Source organism: Epinephelus lanceolatus, chromosome 3 (assembly GCF_041903045.1).
Source record: "Epinephelus lanceolatus isolate andai-2023 chromosome 3, ASM4190304v1, whole genome shotgun sequence".
Lineage (NCBI taxonomy): Eukaryota > Metazoa > Chordata > Actinopteri > Perciformes > Serranidae > Epinephelus > Epinephelus lanceolatus.
This window is the reverse complement of record NC_135736.1, coordinates 17,527,836-17,543,716: the sequence shown is the minus strand read 5'-3', so window position 1 is coordinate 17,543,716 and position 15,881 is coordinate 17,527,836. Positions and strand designations below refer to the sequence as shown.

Below are 15,881 nucleotides of genomic sequence, written 5' to 3'. Positions count from 1 at the left end.
CTAAGTGGAGAGATGTCAGAGTGGGGCTGCCCATGACAGGTGCTCCGAGCATCTGGGGGGTTCGGTGCCTTGCTCAAGGGTACCTCGGCAGTGCCCAGGAGGTGAACTGGCACCTCTCCAGCTACCAGTCCACGCTCCATATTTTGGTCCAGGCAAGGACTTGAACAGGCGATCCTCCGGTTCCCAACCCAAGTCCCTATGGACTGAGCTACTGCCGCTCCTTTATCTGCTGGTGATTGACCAGTTCCTCTGTTGGAGCTTAAAGTCCAGATAAAGCAAAAATAAATATGTATGTGAGTTCGTTACACCCCAGAAAAATTAGTTATTAAGAACCCAGCGAGCATTCAGTGTCCACTGGATGTACGCCACACCCACTCACAGGAACGCTGCAGCCTCTTTTAATTGTAGCAATACAATGTATGCTCCATCTAGCAGCTTTATTGGACTTGTATAGCCATACATGTTTGAGCCACCAGAGCCAGAGTCAGATGACCTGCCTGAAAATCAACCTAGTTTGTCTCAGTCTGCAACAGAATTGTAATAATTATTTATTTTTTTCAAACAACAATACTCAACGGCTCCAGTTGTAATATAGTATAGGTGCTGTGCTTATGCTAAGGGTTGCTCCACTGTGTCATCGAACTGGCTTTTAGCCTTGCCCAAAAACTCCTGGACACGGAAATGGTGAAAAACAGTTTAAATATCGAACTCCCAAATTAAGTGACTATATAGTTCCCAATCTTTTTGCATGTTTTCTAACATGGATAATGTGTTTAGAAATTAATCACTGATTTTGCTTTACCCAGACTTTAATTTCCTTGCTCGAGAACACATAAGGCATCTTTGCCCACGGGCATGCATTATATTTCAATCTATTGCATTGCATTTCAATTCTGAACATCACAGTAGCTTACATTTAATGCACCACTCAGCTATTGTGTCAAACTAACAAACATCTGTCAGGTTAGGAATGACTGCTTGTAGAAAGCAACAGCATAGCAGCTACTGGCACCTCAGGAGTATCACGTTAGGCCATCGATGCAAGTGCTGAAAACTAAAATTTGTGATTTTGGATTTAAATAATTTAGACTCACAACTGTATTGTTCCTGCGTGACCCTCAATCTTATGCCGGCTCCCTAAATGGGCACTCAGTCATCAAACTTGGAGAACCCCTGACTTAAGGTGAGGTCGTATGAGTGTCACAGTGAGAAAGATGCATTCTTTGGCTTTACCGTCCAGCTCTCTACTGCACATCTGGGGAAATGTCAATTGTCTCTCTAACCTAAGACATATTATCAAATATATGTATTCCTTTGATCATCATAAAACATATGCAATGATGATTGTGCTAAGGCAGTTTTAGGTTATGTTTCAGAGTAGACACTGCACTTGTTCTTGGTTGACTGTCTAAAACACCTGCCTAGATTCAAAATTTCAGCTAAGAGAAAATCCAAACCCACCTAAGTTGACCAGTACCAATCCTTGCAGTCAACAAACACATTGCTTCCCCATAACCTGCATAGCCTCAGCATATAGATTTTTTCAGTTCCAGCAGCATTTCCCAGGAGGTTTTGTTCCTCTCTAATGCAGATGCATAAATCTCCCAATAGTCTGCCGTCCTCCCTCAATTGCAAGAGTCTCATCTGTGATGAAGCTCAACACTCTTAAGTTCAAGTGCCATTGAGAGTCTCAAAGAGTGGAGCAGCAGGGGGGCAACATTTTGTATATTTTAGGTGTAGTGGTGAGTCATGGTTTGTGGGTCCAGAGTGAGTCACTGCACTGTCTTTCAGCACAAACCTTACATAACACTGAAACAGTTACTTTGGAAACTAGGACAGGTCACGCATCATCATTGTGTTGATGTAACAAGTTTGGAGCTCAAAGTGAATCCGATTTTGTTTTCCTTTTTCTTTTTTTGTGGGGTTAATGCTTGTTATTGAAATTGCTTGAGCTCTTCAGCTTTAAAAGCAATGTTGTTATTGTTCTTCCAGTTCATTGATCATGTAGGTTAATGACAAATGAGTGAGTGAAAGCCAAATAATCCTCTTCATTTTGTCATTACACTTGACTCACCGCTGTTATGTAACTCTGTGCCTCTTTCAGTCTGTCACACATTGTTCTTTTTCCACAATTATCACCTTCTTCTCTCATTTTCTCTTCCCACATGCATGCACATTTGTGTACTCATACATATACTCACCCACACTGTGTTAGATGACAATGTAAAGGTGTGATCACACCTATTCTTCAGTCCAACCTATGTCAAAGGAATTTACAGAATTTAATTGCGTATTTGCATTTGTTTTGCAAAATACTATTGCAGTCCATCCAACCTTTGTCATGCATGATGGACTTGTCATTTGCTCACCCTCTGTGGTCTTTATACCAGACAAGACAAGTATATAATGACAAACTGTGCCATATTTGAGACTGTTGAACTCTTGCTGACAATAACAACAACAAAAACAAAGACTTGAGGAAGAAACAATGAAGGAACTATGTCCCACTTAATATCAGCTGGTCCTTGGTGGAGAGGTGGCAGCTTCAAGAACCTTGGCGTCCACATCACCAAGGGCCTGACCTGGGCACTACAAACTGACTCAGGCATGAGAAAAGCAAGGCAGAGACTGTTTCATTTCAGAAAGTTGAGGAAATTCAGCAAATCTCATCAAATACTAAGGAATTTCTACTACTGCACCTTCAAGATCGTTCTGCACAGGACACGTCACGGCCTGGTACAGACACAGCACCAAATAGGACTGCAAGGCAAAAAGAGTGTTTCATTGCGTTGAATATACTATAGATGTGGCTCTGCCCTGCCTGAAGGACGTTTACACGAGGTGCTGCAAGTTATAGCCTTTTCTCCCTGCTGAAGTCAGGAAGAAGGTACTGGATATGACAGGCCAGCACAGAGCAAGCTTCATATCTTAGGCCACTATGGTCCAAAGTGGTCACTGCCCAAGAGTAAAGCACTATTCGGACGGGATTAGTTTTACATGGGCACGTGGGGTAATGTCACTTTACCACAGGACATCAGTAATATTAATGGCCGATTCGCATGGGATAAGAAATATCAGTAAAACTACCACAAGTGGGAGGGGTAAATCCATTCACGCACCGCCGTCCCCTCCTGCCATCATGTGCATATGATAGGACTGTCAAAAGCACCATGAAATTGAGTTCAAATATTTTTGAAATAATTTAGTAGAGTTCGAATTATATTAGAATTTCTTCTTCTTCTTATATATATAATATATATATGTATGTATATATATATATATATATATATATATATATATATATATATATATTTTTTTTTTTTTTTACAACAAAAAAAAAACACAAAAAATAAGATGCTAATTGCTAGCGCAATATGAATGTGACACTCGGATGAAAACACCTGTTCTGACCTCACTGTAATGCCAGGTGTGATCAACTTCTGCCTTGTTATCTGAGCCATGTTTGGATACTTCAGTGCGTAGTTTTCCACCACAAGAGTGGATCCTGGCCGGCTCGAAGTGGTGTCTCATTCTGGTAACGTTTCATCTCTTCTTCAAAAAGGGTAGGCAGGGAGGCAGCAGGTATTGCACTCTCCCTGTATGTCTCCCCGACAGGTCACACATCACGGACAGTGCAGTGGGTGGTGTTGGTGCAGCGGGCTCCTCCGCCGGCGCCTCTCCCTCCATCGCTGCGTCCCTCTCTGGCCCGGCTTGTGCGCGAGCCATCTCCGCCCGAACGAGATTCGCCTTGATATACAACATTATTGATAGTATTAATTAATTAATAATGATATTCGAATAATCAAATTTAGGTTCGAACTTATAAAAAATATATATATTTGAGTATATTTCTAACTTTGATTTTTTTTTTGACAGCCCTAACACACATATTTACTGCTGGACTATTCGCACGGGATTAGTATTATCTGAGGTAATTGTCTGGGACCCTTTAGGGGGTAGTCGTGGTAATCTTTACTGACATCGTGCGGTAATGATTACTGACATGGCACATTCGGATGGGACTAAAATCTCTGGTAATTATTACTTTACCCCACGTACCTATGTAAAACTAATCCCGTGCAAATAGGGCTTAAGACAGTCATACACATATATTTATCACTTCTTCATCTTCATGCATCTTTGTGGTCCTACCTGAATTAAGAGTTTAATGACAACACTTTCCAACATTAACTCATAGTGCTAGCTCCAAGGTAGAAACAACGTTGCATCAACCTCTATTCCTGGCCTCTGCAATCAGCCTCACTAATACCATTATCAGGGAGTGTCAGGATGGATTAGGACATGTCTGTCTGTATGTGTGTGTGTGTGGGTGTGTGTGTGTGTGTGTCTGACACAAGTCCCCAGAAATGGAGCTGGTCTGTGAAACCAATTTGAAATATTAGCTAAACCAGGTAATTACAACTTTATCACTTTATCCCATAGACTTACATTGTGAAAATTCACTATAAGCTGAATCCAGACTTTTTACTGTGAGCGAGCCTGAGACCAAACATTTGGTAGGTGGGGTTAAAGGAAACCCGAGTGTGCTTGCTCTAAGGGTCCCCCTTGTTGTGGAAGATTCAGATAATTTTATACCTGAAAGTCAAATTTTTGTGGCTTGGTGCCCCACTGGGCAACTTATCTTAGGAGGGAACAAGGCCTTTGCCTCCAATTCGGTGTCCGGTTCTCTTTGTACATCTATGGTCAGGGGAGGCACGGCTAAAGAGAGAAGGAAAGTTGTAAGGAAGATAGGGTGAAACAGAAAAAGCTTTAAACAGGAAGAGAGACTGGGGGACTGGTGCATACACAAACAGAAAGAGAAAATGATGGAGCAGTACTGTCATGCCTGGCCCTTTGAGGAACAGATTACAAATTAGGCATGCTAATGGGCCACCTAAAATACCCAATGTGATGAGGGAAGTGGCCTAGAAGGTCTCTGTTTGTCAGCACAATGTCAAAACCCATACCAAAGGCTGATTAATCTCCCAGATGATCAATTGCACCTCAGGGAGGTGGGGGGCACAGCTGGTGGCTTCCGACTTTCCCTTTGAGATAGCTGTTAATTCACTGCTGATATGAATCTGTTCTCTGCCTTCCTCGTTTCTCTAAGTAACCCAAACTGTTTAACGTAAAATGCAGCGCATGAAATAAATAAGATTGCATGCAGTTTTTTTTGGGTGTGCGTCTGGAACAGCTCAGATACAGCTGTCACTGACTCGTCAGTGTGAAGATAGTGGAGGCAGTAACCTTCCTCCCTCCCTGTTGTGTGGATTTGCCCATTTCCCCCCTTGCAGATAGTAAACTGAAGATAAAACTTCTCTATCTCCCATTTGCTCAGTGTATTGTCTTGCATGTGCCTTCCATATTATGGTATGAACAAATAAGTCAGATCCCACCATGACATTTTGCTTCAGATCTGACATGCTTTCCCCGTTCCCCCGGCAGCTCTGGTTTCCCCAGTCTCAGAGGCCATGTGGAAAAATGTTAATTAATTTGTAGATGAGTTTAGAATCATCTGTGTGTGAAACTAAAGCTAGATCTTGATACTGTATATTTGCAGCTATAAAGTGATTAAACACAAAATGAATAGTCTTTTCGTTTCTATTTTATGAGTGTGTATTATTTCAATGACTGGGCTCCACAGAGAAATCCCTCGATGGTCATTACTCCAGGGCATAGCCAACCCATTCTGTCCACCGGCTTTGAGGGGGATTTCTCACTTACACTGGGGTTGTGCAGGACAACTTTCTCTTTTTCCCTTTCTCCCCCTTTTGTTTATTCCTCATTTTGGGGGTTTTGCAGAGCAGCTGTTGGAAAAGTTGCTGAGTTCACTTGCTTTCATTGTTTGGGTAATTTGTACTAATGGCTATTTGAGCAGCCTGTGATGCCAGCAGCTTCCTGGGATGAGACATGTTGAGCCATATGGCCGCAGTGCCCTCCCTGTCACTGTCAGACCTATGTTGTGTCCACTGTGTTTGTGTGTGTGTGTGTGTGTGTGTGCGCGCATGCATATGGGATTGGCTGTTTTCCCCAAAATGTTTCACCCATCTGTTGTCTTAACTTTGAAGACTTTGCCTTGTGGTGTGCCTGTTGATTTATCATGCTAACATGATAGCATGAGACTGTATTCCAGCATTTAGAGACACTTGAGACAACCGTATTAATCCATTTTCATTGTTAAATAAAGATCCTTGAACTATGCTCTACACAGTTAATCACAGTTAATAGTTGTCAGTACTGGGATAGTAGAAAAAACAAACATTGGATGCGTATGAAAAAATAAATAAACATCCAACAGATTGCCAAATGTTCGCCTTTGTAATCTATTATTACTCTGTGATCCTTATAACCTCTTGGCTCTTTCAGTATCAAATTTTGAGCTGCCTAAATGTGCCAAATATTAAACGTCAAAAAGGACGTCAAACAGTATGCAATTCTGTCATTCATCATCTTTCTCTGTCTTCCTTATGTAAGTTATGTATTTCCTTATGTAAATATGATATATATATATATATATATATATATATATATATATATATAAGAAATAACAAAATCCATGACTTTTTTTGTGCCGGTACCTTCATGTAGGGAATGCTGTGCATGCTTTCATTGGTTTGCTTTTTATTTTTACTCACATGCTCAGCGTAAAAAGAGAATTGCAAGGGACGATTGAAGCCAGGTCTATCACTACAGCTGGGGGTCGTCTTTTTTTCAGTTGACCCCTTACAATGACTTTTTTTTGCTGTATGTTGTATTCAGGCCTTAAAAAAGCTCTGTACTTTGATGTATATTACACTGAGTGAACAGAAAAACCTGCACTGATTGCTGTTGCAGGGATTTTATTTGCGATCTTTTGTTTCGTGAATGGTCTCTTGAACTGTAGGACTTCCCTTGGCGATCCTGTTCAACCACCTGTCACTGTGGGGCTGGACTTCGACTGTTTGTTTACAATACTGTACGCTTGATTTGCTTTAAAATGTACAGTTGTACTGTTCCCCCATAATTAATCAATATTATGAAATTAGGTCAGGGCGGGAAAACCCTAAGGCTAGCCTAATTACTGCTCAAGAGCAATGAAGTAATTCTTTTTTTTTTTAAATGATGGGAGGTGATAAGGAAGTTGTACTGCCATTGCCTAGGAAGTCAGTGAGTGAGACACAACTGGGTTTGATTGGTATTTGTCAGCCCAATGGCAGTGACAGATGGTAAAATGCACTGCTTGCTTTGGACAGAGATGGAGGAGAGTGAGAGTGAGGTAAGAACGGAAAGAGATAGGGGGTATGAAGGGAAGGAAGGAAGGAGTGAAGGACGGAAGGAGGGGTTGTGGGAATCATCACTACGTCACCTTGTACACCAATATAGCTCCGATGTTGCTGACCACTGTCGGGGAAGACTCCAGTTCGGTGCTCCTTACTGTACCCTGCAGCTGCTCAGGAATCAAATCTGTAGCCCGTGGAAAATGCAATGGTCCATTTTATATGTTTATATTTGGGACCGCAGCATTTCATAAAGCAAAACTGAGGACTTTTATTGTGTCACAAGACAGCATAGCAGCAGCTTGTGAAAAAGAAATTTACTGTCTACACCCCGGCAGCGGCTATAAATAACCATTTCGGAGCAGCAGGAAAAATGGCTGGTCAGGCTCAGTTGTCAAAGCTAACACAATCCCTCCCCCACTCCTCATATTACTTCACCTCTGAGTCTTGTGACGCATCCTGTGCCCAAATACCTACCTGGCAAATATTTCTTTAATCCCTAAACAACATTAACACGCTAAAGAAATTCCATGTTATTTTTTACCTGGGGGTTCACCATTTGAATTCTCTCCGCCATGTAGTTCCCTCTCCCTCATCTTTGACTGAGTGGAGGATTAAGGGACTGTTCTTTTGTCAAACATGTGGCTACTGTGACAGGAGCTATAGCTGCTGTAAGTTTAGACTTTCCCTTCACCCTGTGCGGTCACCATCCTTCTTTCTGCCGGCTGCGACTTTGACAAGCCAAATGGATCTCTGATGTCACTCTGTACAAAGTCCAAGAAAGCTGTTCAGCGACTCAGTCACCTGGCCCCCCCGGCTCTCAGCACCCAGTTTGACAGTCAATGTCAGCGGATCCCAGGTAACTGGAGGGCTTTTCTTAGCTCTTGTCAGCACTCTCATCAAAGTGACCACAGAACATCTGATAGGCCAGAAAAGACGGACAAGTGTTGATAATCTGTCAGAAACGGCAATGTTGGAATTTATGGTTTACATTTGAAAGCTTTGCTGGTTTACTTTTAGAAAAATGCATGGCGAGCACATTTTTTGTCCAGGTGAGAAAACTTTAAATTGTGTGTTTTACGCTGCTGTGAAACTTCTTCTTGAATCTTTGTTTTTTTTAAATTTTTTGTGGTTTGTCATCAAGCTCCCGGTGATGTTTTACTTACAAGCAAATGCCCCAAACAGGTGTCACTCTAAAGTCCTGACGTGGGCACTGTGTCAGCAGAGCTCTAATGACTTGTTGCAGTTTTCCTGCGTGGGGACATATTTTTTGGAATGCTTTTAGTTTCACATTTGGGAGGCAGCTGTCAAGTCAGGAGGTGTCTTTTGACCCGTATGTTTCTCTGTGACCCCAATATCCCATGTTACGCTGCCCTAATGGTTGAAACAAGATCACCTAAAGCTACCGTGTGTGCGTGTGTGCGTGTGTGCGTGTGTGTGTGAGAGAGAGAGAGAAGTGGAGAAAAATGTTTCTCCAGTGTAGCCTCTCGGGGTTTAGTTGCATGTCTCTGGGACTAACATGTATTTGTGTGTGACTCAGTCAGTGACTTAATGTCAGGCATGTGAACTTACAGGTTTATTTGACAGTGATAGGCCAAGGCTGGGTACATGTGATTCTAGTTACCTCACAAACTTTAGTTTATCTTTTGATATCGCTTCATAAAACCCCGTGACTGATCCGGAGCATAAATCCGACTGTTTTACAAGCATCATCAGAGAAACATGGTATGAATCAAAGTGATGCCTGACTGAGGATGGACACGCCAGCCTCATGGTGGTCATGAGGGGCCAGACCTTACGTCTCAGTGGCCAAGATACCTCAGCCATTGCTGGGGGCGCCATAAATCAGGAACCACCCCCATTTGCACAAGTGCCAAATGCAGAGCAAGCTGACCCTGCTTCCTCACCCATACCTCGCCCCATGAAACCATCTCTCATGGCATGATGGTGGCTATGTGTTGACTATGCAGGCCGCGGCTACGTGTCTGATTTGTTGAAAAGTTAAATTAAGGCTCTGGAATGTCTGTAACTGTTTATGCCATATTGGGAAGAGTTGGTCTCCTCTTGGTTTGTGTTCATGGGAGTTAGGGTTAAGTTCATGTGTAACTGCATGAATATCTCTCTCACATTCTCCTGTGTATCTGTTGCCTGCAGTGTGCAGTCTGCCTGTATGGCTGCACTCTGTCTACTGTATATACAGGGTTTACCCAACTCTGTCTAAGTGGCAAAAATGATCTTCTAAGCACTTTCATCCTAATCCAAAGGTAACTTAACAAAGTAACTTTACATTATGAGTCAGAGTATGTAAATCACAGCCTGCAAAGGTGAGCATCGTGACTCCCATTCCAGCAGGCTGGATAGGAACTGCTGATCAAAACACGTACAGTGCCCTCATATGGCGGGCTGATAAATTCCTGCAAGGCTTCCCCGGGGCCACTTACAGCAATATGTAGCACCACCTAGTGGGCCACAGGGAAAGTGTACAGTAAGACACCTAAACTCTGTGTGCTTTTTTCCCACCTTCCCATGATGATAAACTCTGTCCTATCCTACCACACAGTGGCAGGAAACAGCAGATTTGCTGAACAACAAGTATAAAAAAAAACAAAAAAATAAAACACACTCAAATAAAATATGAAGTGCAGTTTCTGTAACTTTATAGAGTAGAGGAGGAGGGCTTAAAGGTTTTGGGTAAACACCAGTGACTTCTCTGCATCTAAGATTACTGGCTCTTAGATCTCTGTTTCCAGCTGTAGTTTTGGATCAAAAACTTCTTCACCCAACGCCCACCAACACCTACTTGCACTTACAGCTGCTCACAAAAGTAGACATTTCGGCTCCAAAAGCTTTAAGAAAACCCCCCACTGATGTCAGGTTAAACTGAAAAACTAAACTAAAATACACATGACAAAACAGCATGATTAGCATTTTTTTGTTTGTTTGTTTTTTGCGTTTTGTTTTAACATAAAGCATTATTTCAGATTATTATGAAAATATATCCTCATATATATATATTTATCATAATCATACAAAGTCATACGTTAGAGATATTTTACCTTCAGTATCAGTACTGAACAGACAAAGTGGTAATACCTGTAAGCACACATAAATAATAACTCAGTGGGCGGTTATCTGTATGGCAGAATAAAACAAGAACAAAAAACAAAAAAAGTGTTGTTCTTACTGATGTAATGCTCCCCCTTTGTCCATGACTAAATTAGTTCTCTACAATTATGGGCGTCATAATAATAATATCTTCAGTTGATATCCCTTCTAATTATCATATAGCACATATTGTACTGGCACAGGATAAAAAGTTCTCTCTCTGCCGTCTGGGCGTGATGCTAACAGATGGAGTGACTGTAAATCTGTCAGCATGAAACCTCCCTCGGAGTTGAATGCTTGTGTGATTAGGTAAAGCGCTCATTTACAGCTGCTAAAAATCTACAGATGGAGCTTTATAGAAGAAGGCTGAAAAAGAAACAGAATTTATACAGTAATTGTAAGCTTACGGGATTTTGGCTGCAACCGACTGCGACAAACTGTATTGTGTATTTCTGAATAATGCTGTTTAGCCAGTGGGAATACTTACTGTAAAATAAAATAGAGAAAAAGATAATGAAAAGAAAAAAACATTTTACATTTTTATTTTATTGCCATCTTTTATTGAGATGTGACACAACATGAAACTGAAATCCATGCAGCATCTTTATAAAATGGTATGTTAAAAAGAGAAAGGGAAATTAAACTTTATACACAGAGAAAGGAGCAAATACTTTGAATGTAAAAAAGAGAACATTTAATGTGCAGAATTTGTGAAGGCACTCAAGGACAAAAAGGATGAGGTTTAGAATAGCAGCTCCTCCAGGTGCAGTGTTTCGAGCTTGCCGTTCTCCCTCAGGCAGCATGAAATTAGGAATGTGTCATTCACAAAAAGCAAGAAATGTGGTGGACCAAAAATATTTCAGTTTACCAACTGATATTTTATAGATTCAGCTTATTTAATGTGCAGCAGGTGACATATCAAACGAGTAAATAACTATCGTCTTTAGTCATTCATAAGTAAGAGTCCGAACATAGAAGTTATATTTCTCTGAGTCAGAAGTAGGCTTATTAAATTGCCCCAACTATAGGTATTTTATTTTAATAATATGCTTGAAAATGCCCTTTTTCTTTTAGGAAATGTACATAATTTTTTTGTGTGTAAAATGTTTTTAATTTTTGCGTTTGTTAAATGTTCAAAATAAAAATAGTGTCTACATACAGTTAAATGGAGGGCAGCATACTTTAAAAGTTGATTAGAAATTTTGCAAGCACAGCAGCATCGTGATGTGTAGATATTTTTTTGTAGAGAGATATCTCATAAGATATGGCCGTAAAAGAGATTCAAAGGTTAAATGTTATGCAAGTTAAGAAATTTCCCTTTTTATTGTAGTGGTTTAGACCTTTGAAAAGTAATGCCAGAATATCTTCATAAATTTGTGCCACTAATTGCTGAACTCTTCTCCTGTATGTTTTTCTTTTGGAATAGTTAGTGAAAGAGCATTTCTTTTGTACATAAGAAGCCACTCGTACAATAAATCACTTCCACATACCTTCAAAATCCGCTGCTTGATGCCTTATCATTATCCAGTTCGCTGTGACCGAGATATGCTCTGTGTCTGTCGAATCACCGGGCACACTCAGGAAAAAGAGTCTGTCAAAAGCATTTGCCTCACAATCTAAATGAGATATATCTATGATTGACATATTATTTGGTGTTCTTTAAAGAATATGCAGTTTACACAGCTTCAAGAGGAGGGATATTTGATTTATTATATAACATATCTTACTACAAAGATGGATGTGATAGTAGTTCAGTAGTACTCTGACATTTTGCTGTTTTCTGCTACTGTGAACTTGACTGCTGACTCTATGTGAAGTGTCATGTGGGTCAGACTACAGCCGCCGTGGAAGCAGCAGCCTCAAGATCACACTGCATTACTCCCAAGGCCTCCTCTGTAAATACTATCCTGTGTTTTGGTCTACTCCCATCCACCCACACACACATGTTGACCACTTGTGACTTTTCATCACATGGCGTTCCCCCTGTCTGTCCAGTGGTCACTAACACAGGGGAGAAGCGTCAATCACATAGGGTGAAGACCACTAGCTGTGATGTTATGCTAATGTACATGTGCTAGCATTAGTCGTCATGTTAGAGGGTAGAGACATACGTCAGTCTCAGCTGCTGGGCAGAGGTCAGGCTGCAGAGAAGCAGTGCACAGTTTAGTGTCAGAGGTGTGACTTGGACCTCCGCTGCCTGTCTTTCCAAGGTTGGTGTGTTTCTGCAAGACCTCTAGACGTGCTTTTTACTATTGTAGCGTATTGTGTGTGGCGGTAAGTCTCGTCAGCTGTACGGCCTCCGGTATTCGCATAGAGGCAGGATTTATAGCCGTCTAAGAAGCTGCAGTGTGTTTGGACATTGTGGAAAATTTTGTTGGACGTTTCTTTGGACTCAGTGGAGGGCTGTTCTGTAGCTGGACTGGACTTGAATCCTTGCTCTAATTTGTTACTTCCTCCAATGAGGCTCTGTGGACTGATTGGGCCCATGTGGCGTTTTGTTATGACTACGGAGCTGTGTTTGATCTTTGTGTAACTGCGTGTGTGTGTGTGCTGCTTTTTACACTGCGAGGGCAATGTGGACCAGCGATTCTCACCCTTTTTAGTGTCAAAGCGTCACAGACCCCCATTTCATAAGAATTTGCTTCAGGAGCCTCCGTCTGACAATTATTTTGGTTGTCAGATATGATTTAGACCAGAATTATATGGTTGTCAACTGCAGTTGAGGAGATAACCATGGAGAAAGTGAAAGCTGTGATCAGAATAGTCAGTTTTGTTCACATGTGGCTGATGTCTGTAGCAAATTAATTAGTGAAAATAAACTATGCCCCATTTTAGGGACCCCCTGGAACTCTGTCAAGGGCCCCTGGGGGTCCGTGGACACCTGGTTGAGAACCACAAGCTTAAACGTTCAAAACAGAATGTTTGTTGTCCAAAGCTTGACTGAAAAATATTTATATTTGAAGCAGTTTGCTTTAAGTCATCATAATGTATATTGTGTTGGTAAGCCACTGGGCATACATTTATTTATTACATATATTATTATGTGCACAGAGGAGATGTTGAACTTTCAGATAAGTTTTGGTAAGTATTTTTGCAATACTTATGTGTCTTTAACTCTAAAATTGAAAGTTGTGGATATATCCTAAATGTTTTAATACATGATAAGAAAACCATCATCCATCAATATCTGCTGACGTTGATGTCGCTGTTTATCATTTGCATTTAGACTGTATTGCATCCTTGAATCTGAACTGAGTGACACAGTGGGGCAAGACTACTAATTGTTAATTGTTGCAAGTAAATGTTCACAATTAACTGTAACCTTTTATCTGTTATTTGTCGGTATTTGATGACTTATTTGATGAGTTACATACGGCACCTTTAATTGTGGAATCTGATGAAAAATGCTGATACTTACGAATAGGTTTTTATTGTTTTAACATACTTTAGTTCTTACCTTTTCATTTATTGATGGATAATATTGTGTAGTTTTATCAGTAAGTTGTATTTCCAAGTTTTGTGTTGATTAATCAAAGTATTAATTAAGAAGGCAGCTGTTCAGCAGTGTTTCTGCTGGACGCTAGGATGATCGCATTTTCTTGTCAGGTTTGTACTCAGGCTTGATGCTGGATGAGAAAGCTAAGTCTCTGGAGCAGACAGGAGTTAAAAGTCATTTCAAATATTGTGTTCATTTCCCCATGATGTATGATTATTTGCTTGAAATGAAAATTAATTTCTAGGTGTGTTTACACAATAAGACCTACACCAGACAGTTCATGTCCAAGCTCCAATGTAGAGGTGTGCACACACTGTCACTTACAAGCAGTGTAAAAATGTACACATCCCTTTTTTCTTGTAGTAGATACTTGGTCGAAGTAAGAACAAATTATTTTGAAAGGGCAGAATTAGCAACAACAGAGGTCAAATTGCTGAGCCCAGAATAAATAATGGTAAAATGATATGGGATAAGTCAGAAAGGAAACAAATACAATTTCACTTAGGTAAATGGGTAAATGTTCATTTTTTTGTTTGAATGCAAGATAGAGATAGTATATCTGTAGAAAATTTGACTTGACTTTAGTATTTGTCTTTCTCAGCTGCAGGTTAAAGCATTGTGAGGTGTGAAAATACTCTGAACACTACAGATGACTCACAAATTCTACAAATTCTTCTACGTCTTACTTTGCACTTTCACACACTCACTACAATGACTGAATGTTTTTTTCAGACGTAACCTGTTCTTGCTTTGTATACTTCATTTCTTTAAGATTGTGACACAAAATAGAAATACCTTAAGGTGTGTAAATTTATAAAGTAGTTTTTAAAGGACCACATGAAGCTATTCTTAAGACTGAGCTAATGAACTCTGCCATGACATGACTTCGACTGTGAGAGGCTGTTTTCAGCTGCCAGAGGTTCAGTCGTGAAGAGCACGGTGACAGAAAGGGGACAAAACAGACTGGCATTATATTTGTGAAATAAGGGTCAAAACATCACAGCTAAAAAAAAGGTCTGTATGTTATATTCTGCTGTCATAATGTTATGAAATAATTGCAACAGTTTTCTCTGTGTGATGGAACAGTACAGATGTGAAGAGTGAAAAATAATGGGAACTTACAAACTTAGGGCTGTGTTGAATTTGACATCTTCCACAAAGACTTTCTAAAAACATTAAAGAAAACATTTTTTGTGTGTACTCTTTAATGTATGTCAAATTATGTGTCTCTGAAATGTGTTTTCTTTCTCATAAACCTTCATCCTTAACTTTGTTACTACCGACAGATTCCTTTCTTAAATAATTTGCTTTTCTCTGCTACTCGAAGCCTAATGGCAGCCCTGCTCCCCTGCATTAAATAAGTGAGCAAATATTCTTGAACGTAAGTTGTTTGGGTTGCTCAACAAATGACATGTCAGTCATGATGTTTCTGTGTTCCCAGTTTAAGTGTAGGTTAAAAGAGTAGATGACTCATACATGACATGTGACTACTCTGCTTTCTGCTCCCTGCAGAGACCAACAAAAGTTTTAGTCGGGGGAAAAAAAGGATTTAGTTTTGCCAAATTTCTGAATCATGTGAGTTAATTTGTCATTTAACACAAAAACAACAAAGTAATACTGTCTAATACATTTTTGTGTACCATACATTAGAGGCACTGCACATATTTAGCTACTCTCTTTGGTGCTTTCTGATGACAAATATTTAAACAACGCATTTTAACTTGCATTTTTTATGTTTATAATAAACAAATATAGTAAATATAAGAAAATGTAAATGACAAAAGGTTGATATGTTCCACCGCAGTTGTAGTAAGGACGTGTCCAGGTGGTGTGGCTGTGTAGACTGCCGCAAAATAAGATCATTAAGTCACAGTGAGACACACAGACTTATTTTCCTCATGATATCATTAGCAAGCCTTTCTCTCTTGCACTTCTCTCTCATCCACTTTGACACTCATATTCTGTATCTTCATCACAAGATTGGTTTGAAGTGTCTGACGTTCTGTGCCAGTAGCCTAAGAGTC

General features: G+C 40.3%; 1 protein-coding gene across 3 annotated transcripts in view; it reads left to right on the top strand.

Annotated features, from left to right (window-relative positions):
• The window catches only part of rbm20 (RNA binding motif protein 20), a 66,062-nt gene that overhangs the window by 22,222 nt on the left and 27,959 nt on the right, over positions 1-15,881 (top strand). Inside the window, exon 1 of one of the 3 annotated variants that reach the window (XM_078166019.1) lies at positions 12,405-12,571. The exons of the other annotated variants lie outside the window; for them this stretch is intronic. The gene's annotated coding sequence lies outside the window, so the exon portion shown is untranslated. Of the gene's footprint in view, positions 1-12,404; positions 12,572-15,881 lie in introns of those variants that run through there. 3 annotated transcript variants of the gene reach the window in all.